This window comes from Ornithorhynchus anatinus, chromosome X2 (genome assembly GCF_004115215.2).
Source record: "Ornithorhynchus anatinus isolate Pmale09 chromosome X2, mOrnAna1.pri.v4, whole genome shotgun sequence".
Lineage (NCBI taxonomy): Eukaryota > Metazoa > Chordata > Mammalia > Monotremata > Ornithorhynchidae > Ornithorhynchus > Ornithorhynchus anatinus.
The window spans coordinates 24,970,814-24,983,932 of NC_041750.1; the positions used below are offsets into that span (position 1 = coordinate 24,970,814).

General features: G+C 44.9%; 1 protein-coding gene across 7 annotated transcripts in view; it reads right to left on the bottom strand.

Annotated features, from left to right (window-relative positions):
* ATXN1 (ataxin 1) overlaps positions 1–13,119 on the bottom strand; it is a 282,751-nt gene that overhangs the window by 190,888 nt on the left and 78,744 nt on the right. For all 7 annotated transcript variants that reach the window (XR_005659564.1, XM_039910468.1, XM_029052530.2 and 4 more), the window contains one exon: positions 6,739–6,862. The gene's annotated coding sequence lies outside the window, so the exon portion shown is untranslated. The remainder of the gene's footprint in view (positions 1–6,738; positions 6,863–13,119) is intronic.

The following is a 13,119-nucleotide window of genomic DNA, read 5'->3' on the forward strand; positions in this document are numbered from 1 at the left end:
TCCCCATCTGTAAGATCAAACACTATTTCTCCCTCTAACAGACCATGAGACAGAGCTTAGACCAGTGCTAGACACATAGTAAGGGCTTAAATATAATAATATCGATAATAATAATAAATAGATATGCAGGCTGAGACCGGATCGTTTTGGCCCTGATCTTTCCGAAACATTTGACAGGTGCCCCCCCACAGGGGCCAGAAGTGAGATACGGTTGGTGACATCCTTTCCCGGTTTTAGGGGACAAGGGTTCCCTAATAAACTCTCTGTCCTTAAAACTCACTCCTCATTCCACTAGAATCCCAGCCTGCTTCTCCCCCACCCAGGTGGAAGACATGGTTTTGACTGGATAATTCTCAGGGAGCTTATCCTGGGTAGGTTGCAGTGAGATGATCACAGTGTGAGTTCCTGATCTACGGTCGGCCTGTTGAAGTCACAGATTACAGAGCCCACAATCTTCGTCACTCAGAACGGTAAAAGAAATCACAAAGGGGTCCTTTAAAGACTTTTCTAGCTTCTTTCCCAAAATAATGAAGTTGCTTCTAAGCCCTAAATCATCCTACAGAAGCAGTCAGTCAATGGTATTTATTGAGCGCTTGCTGCGTGCAGAGCACTGTATTAAGCACTTGGGAGAATATAACAGACAGACACATTCCCTGCCCATCACGAGCTTGCAGTCTAGAGGGACCTTCCAGCAGTGTATCCTAATGGGCTGAGGGTCAAAGACCTGAGTTCTAATGTTGGCTCTGCCTCTTCAATCGTATTTGAGTGCTTACTGTGTGCAAGGCACTGTACCAAGAGCTTGCCTACTGAGTGACCCAGGACAAGTCACTTAACTTCTCTGTCCCTCAGTTTCCTCTTCTGGAAAATGGGGATTCAATACCTTTACTCTCCTAGGCTGTGAGTCTCACATGGGACAGGGATTGTGACCAAGCTGATTGTTCTGTACGTATCCCCATGCTGAGTTCGGTGCTTGGCACATAGCAAGCACTGAACAAATGCCACAATTATTATTCCCAAAAGGCAGCGTAGCCTAACAAAAACAGCACAGGGCCCTGAGTCAGCTCTACCACTTCTCTGCAGCATGACCTCGGGCAAGCCACTGAATCTCTGGGCCTCGATTTCCTCAGCCATAAAAATGGCGATAAAATACCTACTCTCCCTAGACTGTAAGCCCCATAGGGGTATCTACGGTAGCGCTTACCACCGTGCTCAGCCCATAGTAAACGCTTAAAATAAATCCATTAGTATTAAAGAACAGTGACCTAGAGAGCAACTCATAATTCATGCAATGCGTCAGGCAATAATGGGGACCAGAGAACAACAAAACATTCATATACTCATTTAACTGGACCCTCTGACCCAAAGACTGAGGTATGAAGAGGTAAAATGCCTCTTTCCAGAAGAAAACCCACCCCCAGGCACAGGAAAGTCTGCGACCCCTAGCAGAAAAAGCAAAACAGATTCTGCCACGTTCACTAGAAACGTCCATCAGTGATGTGCATTCTTAAAACCTAATGGAGCGTTAGTTATTCCATACATACATCAGGACTGAATGAGACCTCTGGGTTTACGATCTCCATTTTTACATGAGAAGTTTGGAGTTGGGCAAGGCCATAAAGCAAATTGGTGGCCCTAAAGCTCAAGACCATAAAGCCAAACCACTCGGAGCCCTGTCGTTAACAGAAAACATCCTCTCCAAGTCTGAGCACGGTATCAAAACGCCTCTTGCTTCAGCAACCTCCAGGAGATCTCAATCCGCCCAGCTGCTTTACGTCTGTGAGGGAAGGAATTTGGGGATGTTGTAGTCACTCACGAGTGGTGGAGGAGTAGAAGATCTTCCCACCCTCTGGAGAAATGAATCCTAACGAACGCCAAAATAATTTTGGAGATTAGTTCTCCTTTCAGTCAAGCCAAGACACGTTTCTTGTCTTTTTCAGCTTTGGCATTCAGGCCTGAGGAAAATTTTAAAAAGGATTTTATACTCTTTAAGAACATATTCCTAGAACTAGAATCTGCCACCCATGCATGTGTTCTGTTTGTTCCACGGTCTCATCCAGTTTTTGCTTTAGAGAGCAAAATTCCCCGAATCTACATTGTTGGGGTTCAAATCTGGACCCGACACTTGCAGCTCTGATCTAACAGACTTGATTCTTGTTAAAAGTACTTAAAAAAGCCCTTCTCAGTAGCTACTCGGGCTAAGAGTGCCACGTATTCTACCTGAGGACAGAATTCACTGATGCTCGAAATTCTCCCTTGTTACCGATTTCTAGTGTGGAATATGGTTTTAATCCTGCCTACGCTGCAAACCATCTTACTAATGAGAAGATAGGGAGACTAAAAAAGAAAAAAAAAGTCCACTTTTTTCTGAGACCTACAGGATGTTGTTAGGTCCACAGAATAGCAAACTCCACTGGATTTAATTGAATGTTTAATCTAATAATGCACCTGGTGAAAAGAGCACTCAACTGGGAGTCAGGAAACCTGGGTTCTAATCCCAGCTTCATCACTTGCCTGCTGTGTGACCTTGGGCAAAAATCACCTGGCTCCTCTGTGTCTCAGTTTCCTCGGCTATAAAATGGGGATTAGATGCCTATTCTCCCTCCCTTCTAGACTGTCCTAAATGGGGCAGGAATCGTGCCCAATCTGATCCTATCTACCTTACGCACTCAGTACACTGCTTGACACATACTAAGCACTTAATACGCTATGATTACTAATAAATACTTCTGGAAGTGTTTTGGTTTCTTTTGCGCACATGAAGAGCCTTTAACAAATTCAAGAAGTCTGCTCAGACATAATGTAATTCTGATTTTTCTCAATCTAAATGTCAGGCAAATTTCTCAAACATTACCAGGAAAGGGGATAATTTATTTTAGACTCTGCATTTCTCCGGCTGCTTCTGAGGGTCAGGAAACTCAATGACCTGATGAGGTTTTCTTCCAACCACACCGAGCCAGACAATTTTTCCCCAAAGTACTAATGTGATATCAGCAAAACAACCTAGTTGGGCCAGGTCAGACAAACACTTGTTAATGCGACGCTCTACCGAACAATATCTCCACGCACGTTTGAACTCCTTCCAATAAAGATCCCCTGGGAAACGGCAGTGCAAAGTGCATCGGTGTAAAGTGAACCCAGTTTCAAGCCAAAAGAGGGGGATGGGTTCTAATTAGCCCTCTTACGTCACCATCAGTTCCTGCCACACTTAAGCATGACCCAGCCGAGGGTCGGTCAGTCAATGGTATTAGTGAGCGCAGAGCACTGTACTAAGCGCTTGGGAACAATATGACAGACGCAATCCCTGTCCGCAACAAGCTTAGAGTTTACAGTGTCTTAAATCCCGAACCGAGTAGGCGACCCCTCCACTTCAGAGCCATAGCAGAGCCCGTCCAGACGTGGTCCGTTCGGACGCGACTCGAAGAGGACTTGGGCAACGAGACTCAGCTGAGTGTCCCCACGTCCCCCCAAGCTGGCGCTGAACAGATTGTGCCTATGCATAGCTCTCTATATGCCCTCCTTAAATCTTCGCCTCACACAGCCCATATGGAATTCATTCCCACAGGAAGTCGTGCAGGCCAAAAATAACAGTAGGTTCAGGAGGGGTTTGGATAAATTCACGGAAGAGAGGTCCAAAGTGGCTTAAGGAACGTTAGGGATATAGCAGGGGATGTGTGGGGGTGCTGGATGTGTCAATGTAACCATGAGGCTGGAAGGCAACAATAACAACAATAATAACGATATTTTTAAGTGCTTACTATGTGCTGTGCTAAATAGGGACTGATAAATCAGAAAAGACAGAGTCCCTGCCCTGCAAGAGGCTCACAATCTAATGGGGAAGGAGAACGGGTATTCAGTCCCCATTTTACAGGTAAGGTGACTGAAGTCCCAAACAGCAGCATGGGCTAATGGCTAGAGTACGGTCCTGGGAGTCAGAAGGACTTGGGTTCTAATTCCAGCTCTGTCACTAGTCTGCTTGAGCAAGTCACTTAGCTTCTCTGAGCCTCAGTCACCTCATCTGTAAAATGGAGATAAAATCCATGAGGCCCAAATGGGACATGGACTGTGCCCAACCAGATTAGCTTGTATCTACCCTAGCGCGTTGTACAGTGACTGGCACATAGTAACACTTAAATACCATAAAAGAAAGAAAAAAGGTCAACTGACGTCCTGGGTCACACAGCAGGCAAGTAGCGGAGCCAGAATTAGAACTCAGTTCTTCTGACTTTCAGGTTCTCTCTCCATTAGGCCATGCTGCTTCCCTTTAAAGGATCCATCACCAGGTTCCTTCAATAATAACAATAATAATTGTGGTATTTGTTAAGTGCTGATACTGTCCAACACCGGGCTGGATGGTCCCCAAGTCTGACCCAAAAGTACCGATTGAGTTCTTACTGTGTGCAGAGCACTATACTTGGTGGTGGGGGACGTACAATATAAAGGAATAGACAGACATTCCCTGCCCACAACGAACTTTCAGTCTAGAGGATGAGCTTAGTGAAATCACTGCTCTTGCATTTTATTCTGGTGCTCTCCCAAATCCCAACCAAAAAAAAAAAAAAGAGAGAGCATGGGGGCTGAGGCGCTCCACCGAAACACGTGACCCTCAAGTCAAGCAGAGCCAACACTACAGGAATCCTTCTGAGCTCCGGCCAAAGCTGTGTTTCCCGAGAACCACCCCCTCGCCAAGTGAATTTTTGCTCTCCCCCTAAAAAGCATCTAAGCACGGGTGAACTCACGTGATGAGAACCCTCCTAAAGTGGGATGGGGGGAGGGACTAGTTCGTAGACTAAGCAAGAGAGTCCCTCAGAAGCCGAAATGCCTCTTCTGAGCCTTCCCCCCTGCCTGAGTTGCCCTGGATTGTTTCCATTCCATTCACATTGATACGGCCTGTCTAAAAACAGAGCGTTCGGTTTCGAGAACATTTGGGAAGCTTTACAGTCTCAAGAATCCGCCCTGTCAAATGTCACGGCTTGTGTGGTTTCTAGCTGAAGGAGCCAAATGCTATTTGCCTCAAAGTCTTCTATTTTTATCAGATAACTGACTAATATGTAAATAGCCAACGCACTGCTAAGTAGAATAAACAGATTCTGCAAATCCCGTTGCCTTGAAAGCCCAGCCTTTATTAGGTCTTCACAGGCTTTCAGCTGTAGGCTGTCAAGTCTCTAGTCTTCCTCTCCACACCCTCACGGGCTCTCCCACCCCTCACGACCCTTTGACAAAACTTTCCATACCCCAGTGTAAACAAATGAACAACTCTATTGTGTGTCTGACACTGGGGCAGTCTCCTGATTCACAAAAGCAGCTTCCCATTGAAAGACATTCACACTCAGGGAAATCTAAGCAGGTCTCCAACACACACACACACACTCCTTCTCTCTCTCTCTAATCCTCACTTCCACTTAAAGTAAACTGCTTTGGGAACCAATGCTGCTCATTTTGAATAAACATTTATTCCCCCACTGAGGAGGGAAAAGTAGACGAGGACAAGAAGAAAAAACAAAAAGTCACCCTTCTAGTCCACAGTGTGTCACCTCCCACCTACGACACTCAAGCTCGGTTTGGAAGGAAGCAAAAAGCAAGTTAGTGGAATGGATCTCAGGCATCCGAAGGCAGATACAAAACCAAAACACTGCCCTACACACAAACACACACGACGGGCAGCCACCACATCAAGTAACATCACGATCACTCAAAATGCCATCCACAGATCAGCTTCAGAGATGGAGCAGAAAGGAAAGAAGGAAGCAAAGAGGGAACCAGACCGAAACAGCAGGACGCATCCTCCTGAGGAAGAGGACGGCAGGTAAGCTAACAACCTAACGAAGGAAGCCACAGATTACTTATGAAACATGTAAATCGCCAGAAGCTAATTGAAACATTCCCGATGACCTTCAACACGCTTGCCCTGAGTCACGTGTGGGTCAGTAAATAATCAGACTTTTCTAGAGATGTCTGGCTTTTGCCAGAGGCACCCAGGCCCAAAACTGAAGCATTGTGACTCAGTGGAAAGAGCCCGGGCTTGGGAGTCAGAGGTCAGGGGTTCGAATATCGGCTCTGCCACTTGTCAGCTGTGTGACTGTGGACAAGTCACAATTTCTCTGTGCCTCAGTGACCTCATCTGTAAAATGAGGATTAAGACTGTGAGCCTCTCGTGGGACAACCAGATTACCCTGTATCTATGCCAGTGCTTAGAACAGTGCTCTGCACGTAATAAGCGCTTAAATACCAACATCATCATTATTATTATTAATAAAACTCCAGCTCAGGCTTCCACCTCGAAAATCCCAGCCGAAACAGCCTTGGCAGAATCAAAGCCGTCCAGGTGGAATGGGAACCGGATAGTCCACTAGCTTCCTCAGGCTCCATCTCATTGGACTCCAACTCCAGTATCTGTTTGAATTCCTCAACTCCCCGACTGCCATCTTACTAAATCTGTGGCTTTCAGCAGAGGCAGAACCCGGGAGTCATTTTCCATATTCGCAACTGTATTTTACTCCCTCGCTTTTCCAGAGATCAAATCATTTTATTAATTCTCGGAACAAACCCACTGCACATATTTGGTTGTTTTACTTGGATTTGTCATTAGAAAAAAAAAAAAGAAAACCATGATCTCAAACATCCTGTTGCTTATGTTGGACAGAAATAGCCATGCAGACTAATAATATGTCCTGGGACACAAAATAAATGTAATTAATGAAATTACAAGCCAACAAATGCCAAGCCCTTCAGATAACTTACCTAAACCCGAGTGTGTTTCAGCACGATTCCAGCAGCCGAAAGTCCAGGCTTTTTCTTTTCACTTGATGTGGCAGCAATTTTTCTGAGGCTCTGGCGATATAGTCTTTCACTGGGCTCTGGTGCCCTGTAGCAAAACAAAACATAAGAAAAAAAAAATAATACACCAGTCAGAGTGAAAATGCCATTTCAAGTGGTTGGGGGTGGCTCAGGGGAAACCCCTGCCTTCTCTCAAATGTATATTTTATAACCTCAAACAAGAATGTTAATTACCAGAGGAGCCGTTATCGGACAGTTAATCTTAGTGCAGCACTTTTTTGATAACTGCTGGCAGCAACATAAAACATGTGAAAGAGAGATAAAGCTTGAGGCTGTGGGGTGTACTGTCTTTAGGTGAAATGGTAAAAGAAGGGAGCTTCAGTGAGAATCTGGTTCAAATCAGACAGGTTTCCTTCTCGAAAGAAATCTGCCCCTGTGCAAATCAGCAAGATGATGTGCTTTCGGACTTCACCACTCAGAAACTATGTTAATGTGAGCGAGAGAAAATTTGGATACAGTTTGAATGCACACAAATGTCTGACAGAACGGTTGTAGCTAGGGAACAAACACTGTCCCACTTCAACTGACCACTGAAACAAGAAGCAAACCAGTCGAGCTCACAGGCCTGGATACCTTCAAAAGCCCCAGTGGGTTCAAGAGGAGACGAGGAGACCGTCGCGGAGAAAGAGAGGGACACACACACACACGAGAACTTTCCATTTTGCTTTGGAGATGGGTAATTGACGGGCTTCATATGTGTGACAATTGTGATATAACCTTCCCCACCCAAGTTCAAACGTGGTGATTATTTTACATGTGGAATTACAAATGAATAGTTAAAAGGCTGCATATTTCCTCCCACCCCACCCAACCACCTCTAAGTCCTACGCCTTAGAACTACTCTAAGGTCAGGGCAGGCCTGAAAAGTTTTCTTATGCCAGTTGTTCATCTCAGGGGGAGGAGATACAGACTCAAAGTTACTTTCGAGATCCAGAACGATCGACCTTTCCTTTGCTTTGCTGTTACAGAACGTGAAACTTGGAAACGGCAGATGTCACCCAACAAGTAGATTCAGTTTTCCCCTCACGTGTTCTTAGCAAAACCTGAGTCAAAAAGAACTCACGTTTTGGTGTGCATGTGGACTGACGTCTCTTGCGTCGTTTCTGGCTTAGTTCATGGCTCTGCAAGCAGTAACGACTCTACAGATACCCTCGACTGATTCCCACATCACATGATCACGCCACATTCTCTCCAGTCACAGGTGTACTGTTGGAAGACGTGGCCTTATTCCGCCAAAAACTTCTATTGTTAAAACACCTGTTTTGACAGAAGTGACCATACCTACTTTTGAAACCACTGTTTGAGTCTACCCACAGTTTCTTTGAGCTCCGGCTTCACAGTTCCTTAGACTGTGAGCCCCTGTGGGGCAGGGACTGTGTCCAACCTGGTTATATCTATCCTAGTACTTAGTACAGTGCTTGGCACATAGTAAGTACTTTGCAAACACCACAGTTATTATACCAGCTCTCTTTCCCATTTGATCAGGCAGTGTCTGCTGGAAAAAGGTACGGCTTCTCCTAAGGCTAAGACAAACAACCAGCTTACAGCTCTTAACCATTGTACTCTCTCAAGCCCTCCATGGAAAAAGTATGGACCCGGGAGTCAGAGGACCTAGGTTCTAATCTCATCACACTTGCCTGCTATGTGAATTTGGACAAGTCACTTCTCTGTGCCTTCTCGATCCATCTGTAAAACGGAGATTCAATACCTGTTCTTCCTCCCCCTTTGACGGTGGGCCCCGTGTAGGAGAGGGATTGTGTCGTACCTGATTATCTTATTTTTCTTATGGTATTTGTTAATTGCTTATTTTATGCCAGGCACTCTAAGCCCTGGGGTAGACCCTAAAGTAATCAGGTTGGACACAGTTCATGTCCCTCACGGGCCTCACAGTCTTAATCCCCATTTTACAGATGAGGTAACTGAGGCACAAGGAAGTAAAGTGGCTTGCCCAAGGTCACACAGCAAGCAATTAGCAGAGCATGGATTAGAACCCGGCTCCTTCCAGCACCGAGCTCTTTCCATTAGGCCATGCTGCTTCTTGACACATAATAAGCAGTTCACCAACGCCCTATTCACAGTGCACTGCATGCAGTAGACTGTAGGCTCCTTGAGGAAAAGGATCATGTCTATCAACTGTATTTTAATCCAAGAAATTAGTACAGTGCTCTGCACACAGTGAGCACTGAGTGATGATATTCCATGTGAAGCTGGAGGTTAATGACTAAAGTTCTCTCAGAGTCTGTATTTATATTAGAAACGCTAATGGTCATTATCACCTGATAGCAGTGTATCATACTAAGCCCTTGGGGAATCTAACAGAGAACAGGACATATTTCCTGCCCACAAGTAGCTTACACTCTAACCAGAGAGACACAGGTTTCACAGTCAATTAAGGAGAACATCTGCCTGCCCCACGAGGAAGTTGTGAGCATCAGCGAAATCCTTCGAAATGTCTCTGAAAAAAATCTTGCCCCATGAAAATTTGATTTTCTAAAACAATCATCTTGAAAAAGGGATACAGACATCTGGAGATAGTTATGCCGATAGATGGACGACATAAGTGTACGCTTTGTGGCCCTCTCTCTTAGGACCAGGGAATTGTGTTTGTGAAGAACCCCTTGTTAACAGAAAAATGCACATTTTGACTGGTACCATGAGTCAAATGATTTTCTCCACTTACGCATCACACTCTATCCAAGCAGACACACAATGGGGAAGAACTGACCCTAATTCCTCAGTAGCTTCCTATTCACGTAGCGCAACGAAAACGTGTTAAGCCAGGACGGACTGTACCTTTAATTCTGTAACACTTTTTAGTGGAGAGAATTCTAATGGAAATGGCAACTTTAACGGATGATTGGACACGAACTCCATTACATTTCTCATATAGATGAACCTCTGAAAATGGCAAAAGAAGTGCTTATCTTGTCTAGAGCCCCATAACCCCCTGCATTCGAATCATAATCACCACTTCCCAGAACTGTTTTCATGAAACACAACCCAGGGCACATTCAAATGATGTTAAATAACATCAACGTGGAGATAAAGATCAACACAAACCAGGAAGTCAACAGTTAAAGGTGACCAATCATCCTTAACACACTCGTACTTTGAAAATAGCACTGACTGATCGATGTGTGTAGTTGTGTGTGTCTTGATGTGTCAAAGAATGCTGGAGAGAGAGAAGCAGAGGAAGAAGAAATATCTAAAGGGACTTCTCACATCTTTTGGGAACTTTCAAGCCCTCTTTCGCTCCTCTGATAGCATGGAAAGAGCCTGGGCTTCGGAGTCAGAGGTCATGGGTTCGATTCCCGGCTCTGCCACTTGTCAGTTGTGTGACTGTGGGCAAGTCACTTGACTTCTCTGTGCCTCAGTTACCTCATCTGTAAAATGGGGATTAACTGTGAGCCTCACGTGGGACAACCTGATTCCCCTGTGTCTACCCCAGCGCTTAGAACAGTGCTCTGCACATGGTAAGCGCTTAACAAATATCAACATTATTATATGACTGTAAGCTCACTGTGGTCAGGGAGTGTCTACCAACTGTTACACTAACCCATTGTACTCTCCCAAGTGCTTAGTACGGTACTCTGCACACAGTAAGCACTCAAATACAATTGATTTTTTCCCCTTCTCCTCTGAAAATCAGTCTTCTGTTGGACTGATCCTGAAAATCAGGTTTTCAGTGAAGGAACTGGGGTCTCTAATCAGACCATCTCAGTTTCCACAGGGTTCAGGAAGGTAAGAATCTATCTTTCCATTAGGTTTTGGCTATACTCGGTTCCAAGCCCCCAGCATCCATACCCAAAAAACCCCAGCTACAGCACAAAGCAGTTTCAGAAAGCTGGAAGCGATTGATTTAGAGGGTAAGCTCCTTGTGGGCAGGGAATGTGTCTACCAACACTGTTGTATTCTCCCCCAGGTGCTCAGTATGGTGTTCTGCATCCTGAATGTGCTCAATAAATACCACTGATTGGACTTACCATAACTGAGTCCTTCAACGGGTATAAGATGTGTATACAAAGATTGTCTAGTTTATGGACCGAAAGAGACCAACTTCTGCAGGATATGGGGGTGATAGTCCTCAAAGCTGTCTGCTCTGGACTTCTAGACGTGTTCTTCCAGGACTCTTACCAAGCCTGAGCATTTCCAACCAGAGCAAAAGAGTCCCAAAATGGCGACTTTCTGGCCTATTACGTCTGTGAAGCTTGCCCTCTCCCAATTCCCATCTCCCTCTGAAATCTCTGCCCTTCTTTACCCCTACACTCCAGTAGAAAGTTAAGCTTCTTGAGGGCAGATATCATAAGTACCAACTCTACTGTAGTCTTCCAAGCAACTAGTACAGTGCCTGCACACAGTAAGTGCTCAGTAAAAACAAGCAGCACGGCCTAGTGGATAGAGCACGGGCCTGGGCGTCTGAAGGACCTAGGTTCAAATCCTCACAGTCTCCAGCCCCATTTTACAGATGAGGTATCTGAGGCACAGACAAGTTGAGTGACTTGACTAAAGTCACACAGCTGACAAGTAGTGGAGCCAGGATTAGAACCCACGACCTCTGCCTCCCAAACCCGTGCTTTTTCTACTAAATCAAGCTGCTTCTTAAGACTAAGTCCTCTGTGGGACTGAGGCTGAATCTACCCGGATTATCTTCTATCCACCCCAGGGCTTAATACAGCACCTGGTACATAGTAAGCACTTAAATACCATTATTATTATTATTAATGCCATGTTTATTCCTTGTACAAATTCAGAAGGTCAGCAAGCCTGTAGCAAAACAATTGCTGGCCATTTGCTCTTGGCTTCATCTTGATTTTTCCCTTCAGTGGGTAAGCTTTTCTCAGGAAACAATCAAGAAAGAGTTCCCATCCACTACAGGATAATTTTTTTGCTTCAGCCATTGAGATGACCACATAATAGAAACCATGTTACTGGAAACAAAGAATCATTAAGAGGAAATCCTATAAAGCCTGTTGCAATTTATCAATCTCACAGTTGTCAGAAAGTAATTTGTTTTTAAAAAGAGACCGGTGATACAGCGTAGAGGTTTTACAACATTCATAAAATACTGAGGTGTGAGAACGCCTCAAAGGCAGAGCTGCCTCCAACTAACCTGAAAATGGAATAGTTTGTACAGGGATTAAGGTTCTTCTGCCACCAAGTACAGAGAATCGATCAACTTGATTCACCCATGAAAATGGCTCAAACAGCTAAAGCTACGATTCCTGGAAATGGAATGAGCAAGATAAGCAACAGGATACAATGGGAAAGAGTTATTATTATTTCACTCTCTGATTGTAACAAGCTGACAGAAAGCCCAGCTATGCCATACTCTACAAAAACTGGGAATGCTGGGGGAAGCTCATATCCTTTGATGGGAAGCAGGGGGATGGACCGAATGACCTCGAAGACCCTTCCAGCTCCATGGTTCACTTCGTAATGGCTCGTGTGTTCAAATAGGGCAACTGTCCTTCCGTCCAGACTTTTTTTTTTTTTTTTAACAAAAACAATAATCCACTGGCCTCCATCAAGTGCGGTCCATGCTTGGAGAGTCAATCAGCACATCACCTTGCTTCAAGAGGGTGAGGTGGCCATTACTGACTGGAATGGAGAGAGAAGTAGCATGGCCTAGCAGATAGAGCATAAGCCCAGCCGTCAGAAGGACCTGAGTTCTAATCCTGGCTCTACCACTTTTCTGTTGTGACCTTGGGAAAGTCACTTCACTTCTCAGTTTCCTCATCTGTAAAATGGGGGTTAAGATGATACACTTCACATGGGACAGGGACTATGTCCAACCTGATTACCTTGCATCTACCCAGTACTTAGTACAGTGCCTGGTGCATAGTAAGCACTTAAAATACCATAAAAGAGATAAAGAGAGAGCGCATACATCTTGTCAGATTACTATTTGGGAGGAACCCTGCAGAGGGAAATCTCAAGGTGGCTTAATGGCAGAAACTGAATTTCTATGTGACCGACCTCAAACCCAAAGCCACAGGGCTTCTCTCCCATCTGCAGGAGTGGAAGAAAGAGGATGTAGTTTTATCTTCTCCTTGACATTTCCTCAAGTCCTTGCTTTCCTTTTAAACTTCTTAAGTCCAGGATTTGGGTTGTGTTGCCAAAGGGAGTGTTGCTAACCCTTTATGTGGAAGGCATCTCAGTGTCCTGGAAATAACCATCTTCCCAGTGTAGAGTTAAGTCAAAAAAGAAAGAGGGGATGGACCTCCAGGCTGCTTTGTTCAACCTTGATCCTCTTGTCAAAGGTCAGCAGGTAAAAGAGAAGGCAGA